Genomic DNA, 5,429 nt, shown 5'->3' with positions numbered 1-5,429 from the left:
TGCAAATATTATATCGTCACAAATTCCTGGAGAGACCTATCCAGTGTGATCCATGGAGTGTGGATCCCTGGGTTCACAGCCCAGGGAAGAACTTCCTGTGACACACAGTCTGTCCCTCTCAGGGGCTTCCACATCCACTCCCTCTCATTGGAGCTTCCAGAAAAAGTCCACAATGTCGGCATTGAGAAAATGACTGGTGACAGGAATTGGAAGTGTTGTTTGAACAGTGGGACCGAAATAATGACATTTTGCTGAAACTTTCCCACCTACTTGCTGACCTGTAAGATGATAAGGGTTTTTTGTTTTGTTTTGTTTTGTTTTTTAGCTTCATAGAAAGAAACAGAAGCAAGAGATGAAGCGCTAGGTATGGAGGTGATACTCAACAAATACCGGTCCCTCAACATAGCTCCATCGGCTGGAAACCTTGTGTCTCAGTCTATTGATAAAACAGTCCCAGGGGCTTCTTAAGGAACCAAAAGAGCCCCTAGAGGAAGGGGGAGGGGGAGGAGAGGACCCAGACCAGTGACACACAGGCGACAGCCTGGGGAGTCTCTCAGCTTTAAGTTGGCCTAGGAAATGAAGGGCCAATGGAGTCCCGGCCAGGCGGGCACCTATTTATAATCACTCCGTATTCTAATGCGTCATGTCTCTACTCTGCCTGTCTGGCAGGGGAGGAAACTCTTCTTAATAAATCTAGTTTTTGACTTTTAATTTCCTGAATTCTCCATGAACTCATTTCGTCCAAGTTCAGCTTCTCTGACAATTTAGTCACTTCTTTGGGCTCTATTGTCTGCCACTCACTCTCTCAGGTCACAACGCAGAGAGAAAGTTCCCAGAGGAACAGATTTGTTCTGTGATTGACAGAACAAAGAAAAAACATATATACATATGTTTCAAATGGTCAGGGGGCGACATCTGTCTGGTTTCTAGGAAACATTTGTCTTACAGCACAACTGAAACGCAGCTGGCAGGACTTATAGGCTCTGCAGCTGACCCCTGTTGTAGGAGACCCTTGACTAGTCTGGGCCCAAGAAACCTAGCTGTCCCCTCTCCTCATCTGCAAGACACCACCCTCCTCCCCATTTCTTGCCCAAAACCAAATGTACACTCAGAAAATTCATACTAGCTTCTCACAATAGATCGCAGCATCCTAGAAAAAAAAAGTCACATTTATTAATTCTGTGAATAATACCTTTCTTGACTAAGCACGAGCATAGTCTCATTGATCATCGTGATCTTTCTTTGGTGCTTGTCTCAGCAGCCAGCCAGCTGCAGCAGGCGTTGATTCGGAGTTGGGTTCCACCTGTGGGCCCCGTCACTGCCAGAAAATCACCTGCACCGACGTGGCACGATTCCTGAACTCAAGCTCCTGGAAAATTAGACAATACCTAAGGAGTCCTTCTTACTGTGGGAACACAAAAGAGCTCCACCACCGCAGGCACAGCCACAGACGCTTAGACCAAGAGCCTTTCTTACCTCAAATGATCGCAGTTAAGACGACGACGGTCCCAAGATCCGGTCTTAGGGTCCTTAGATTCCTCCTTTCTGCCCTGGACGCCACCGAGGCCTCCCCTCGCCCCGCCGTCACATCTGAGTCAGAGTCTCCCAAAGAGCTCATGGGAGGTTTGAGCTCATGGAAGGCTCATGGAGAGCTCATGGGAGGTTTGAGCTCATGGAAGGCTCATGGAGAGCTCATGGGAGGTTTGAGCTTCGAGACAACCCATGAGAGTCTGAGGAGCCATGTTGAGCCCTGGGGGCTGCTCCCGGACTGTGTGGTAATGAGGGACCCCAACACCGAGCGCCCCAGAGGCCTTGGGTTCGCCCGTGGGCCACCTGGAGGAGGTGGCCGGCCAGGGACGCTGGGCCGCACAGGTGGACGCAAGAGTCGTGAAACCAGAGGGCTCCCCCAGAAGGCTCTCAAAGGCCCGGTGCCCACTTAACTGTGAAAGAGATTTTTGTTGGTGGCATTGAGGAAGCCACCGAAGAACATCTCTAAGAGATCGTTTTGAACAGTGTGGGGAAATGGAAGTGGTTGAGACCATGACTGACCGAGGCAGTGGCGAAGAGAGAGGTTTTGCTTTTGTGACCTTTGAGGACCACGACCCTGTAGACAAGACTGTCATTCAAAAACACCATCCTGTGAATGGCCACAGCTGAAGCAAGAGATGGCTAGTGCTTGGTCCAGCCAAAGAGGCCCAAGGGGTTCTGGAAACTTTGGTGGTGGTCGTGGGGGTGGTGTTGGTGGGAATGACAACTTTGGTCGTGGAGGGAACTTCAGTGGTCGTGGTGGCTTCGGTGGCAGTGGAGGTGGTGGCGGATACGGAGACAGTGGGGATGGCTATAACGGATTTGGTAATTACAGAAGCAACTTTGGAGGTGGCGGAAGCTATAACGATTTGGGCAATTACGACAATCAATCCTCAAATTCTGGACCCATGAAAGGAGGAAATTTTGGAGGCAGAAGCTCTGGCCCCTATGGTGGTGGAGGCCAATACTTGGCCAAACCACGAAACCAAGGTGGCTCTGGCGGTTCCAGCAGCAGCAGCAGCTATGGCAGTGGCAGAAGGTTTTAATTACTGCCAGGAAACAAAGCTCAGCAGGAGGGGAGAGCCAGAGAAGTGACAGGGACCTACAGGTTACAACAGATTTGTGAACTCAGCCAAGCACAGTGGTGGCAGGGCCTAGGTGCTACAAAGAAGACGTGTTTTAGGCAATACTCATGTGTATGGGCAAAAAACTCGAGGACTGTATTTGTGACTAATTGTATAACAGGTTATTTTAGTTTCTGTTCTGTGGAAAGTCTAAAGCATTCCAACAAAGGGTTTTAATGTAGATTTTTTTTTTTTGCACCCATGCTGTTGATTGCTAAATGTAATAGTCTGATCATGACGCTGAATAAACGTGTCTCTTTTAAAATGTGCTGTGTGAAAATCTTAATAAAGAAAAAAATAAATAAATAAAATGTGCTGTGTAAAGTTAGTGAACTCTGAAGCCATCTTGGTAAACTACCCCAACAGTGTGAAGTTAGAATTCCCTCAGGGTGATGCCAGGTTCCATTCGAAATTTATTTGCAACCTGCTTGGGCACAGAAGCCGTTGTCTCCACAAACCTTGGTGTGGGTGAACTGACAGTTAACGTGTTGTGACCTGGAGTTCACCGTTAAAAGGGTCACCCAAGCAAAGTCCTGGAGTTTATTTAGTTATTATGATTGTTGGCACATCCTATGCAATATATTTAAATTGAATTATGGTATCAGATAAAATTATAGATGGGATTAAAGCTTGTGTATCGTCCATTATCATGTGTAATCAATAAACGATTTAATATTCTCAAAAAAAAAAAAAGTCCCAGAGTTGCAGGGATTTTGCTCCAGGCTCAATTCAGCCAGTTCTACTCAGACTTGTAACCTCCTTATTCTTCTCTCTAGCCCCGGTACCTCCAAAAACCTGAGCTAATGTCCTTTTTTTTTTTTTTTTAAAGATTCTATATATTTCAGAAAGAGAAAGAAGAGACAGAGTACAAGCAGGGGGAGGGGCAGGGAGAGGGGCTGAGGGAGAGGGAGAAGCAGGCTCCTTGCTAAGCAGGCAGACCCATGTGGGGCTTGATGCCAAGACCCTGAGATCAGGAGATAAGCTGAAGGCAGATGCTTAACAGACTGAGCCCCAGGCGCCCCAAGCTAACATCCTCGCTTAGCTTCCCCTCCTCTGAGACTAGTCCTGTCCTTTTCTTACCATTTTCATCTTCTCAGAAGCCGTGTTTAGGCAGTTAGCAGAAAGGAAGGGTCTAATAAATTCACCCCTATTAATGTTAAAAAGACAGCTGTACATGGTACATGGCGTTGCCAAATTTCTAAATTGTAGAGCACTAAGGAATCATCTAGTCTAGTTTCCTCTTCACTCAGAGAAGGAGACCGAGGCCCAGAGGATGAAGTGATCTGCCAGGTAATGGTGACATGGGATGAGAACCAGATGTCCTACCCTTGGCTCCTTACCTCTCCCCTTCTCTCTTGACACCATTGCTCTAAACAGTATTCTAAACATGAACCCCCAAGGCTCTGGTCCTCTGATAATAGGATTTTGGACATCAGCAGAGAAGCAAAAGCAGCTCTTCCCAGAACCACCCAAATAAAACCACACTTGCTTGCAAACTCCAGCAGGAGAAGGAACACAGACATGCCCTACCCAGTTCTCTCTGGGGACACAGCCAAGGGGGAACCCCTGGCCCAGTCCTTGCCACCTTTCCTTCCCAGTTTTTGTCCGGGTACCCCGCATGGGCACACACCACCACACATGTTGAGTTGATTTCACCACTCAGAATTGTCAAGGCTGATGCTGGGGGCTTGAGAGACCTGTGGAACTTATTTTTAAGTAGTAATGAAGCGCTAGACAATTCTTATATCTCTAAGATTATATCCAACCTTGGGAGGGCCACCAGAATTGCATGCTGCAAGGGACAAGAACCAAATTTGCCCTCGAATACTTTAGGACTGTCAGGCTCAAAAGTCACATTTATTGAGCGCTTGCTATGTGCCAGACATTGATCTCAGGTTTGCAGAATGGCTCACAGTTTTCAATGAATTGGGGAGCGAGAAAGATTTACTGCACATGTTAAAAATAGGAATATTCATTCAAATATTTTTAAACCAGTTTTGAATTATTTAAGTTTTAACCAGTTGCTTTGACATCCTGTAGACATATAAAGCAGGATGTTACTGTCCATCCTGGCGGATATTTAATTGTCCAAGTCTTCTTTGGAACAGTTAATAGTGGCCATCAGTTTCATGAGTGCGTTGGTTTACTCTTTTATTACTTGCAGGAGTGAAGGGCAACTCCTCATCCTTAACCATTTTGTGTTTGGAGACCAGAGGCTATTCATCAATTCTGGAAGTATACCCAGGGGGCCCGTCCTCCTTTCTCGGTAAGATAAGCAGGTTCACCCTGTCCCATGGTGGCTCTTTCAGCTACGCTGTATCCACCTATGTGGCAGTTAAAGGCAACCTTCAATCTCTCACAAAGTCACCTCTAACTTGCGCAGCTCCTAGACCAAGAGCAGAGCAGCTGGGAAGTGAGGAGACCTGCTTGCCCATGGCCGGACGGAGGAAGTTTTCTGTGTCTAGTGTGGGCCCAGACTGTGGGGCACAGCACTAAGGGTGCTTCTCCTCCGCTCCACTGGAACACAAGCCTCCTCCGGGCAGTGCTCGCCTCACCGGCTCCGGAGGACACAGGCAGAACCTGGGCTAGGAAGCCGTAGCCCCTCTGCCCCACTCATCAACAGCACAAATGCTTGCTCCGGGGCCACTGCACCTTGGACGGAAAGCGAAAACCAAGCAGCACGTGCTCCCCCGCTCAGTGGGGACGGCCCCTGGCAAGCACCCAGGAAGGACAGGTCGGGACCTCCCCCATAGGGGCACCTTACACCTGCAAGCGAAG

At 48.0% G+C, this 5,429-nt stretch overlaps 1 pseudogene; it reads left to right on the top strand.

Annotated features, from left to right (window-relative positions):
• The first annotated feature begins 1,481 nt into the window (after positions 1–1,481).
• Positions 1,482–2,573, top strand: LOC121497734 (annotated as a pseudogene).
• The last annotated feature ends 2,856 nt before the right edge of the window (positions 2,574–5,429 follow it).

The sequence above is a fragment of the Vulpes lagopus genome, chromosome 8 (assembly GCF_018345385.1).
Source record: "Vulpes lagopus strain Blue_001 chromosome 8, ASM1834538v1, whole genome shotgun sequence".
Taxonomy (NCBI): Eukaryota; Metazoa; Chordata; class Mammalia; order Carnivora; family Canidae; genus Vulpes; species Vulpes lagopus.
Note: the sequence above shows the minus strand (reverse complement) of the source record. Positions and strands in the feature narration are given on the sequence as shown.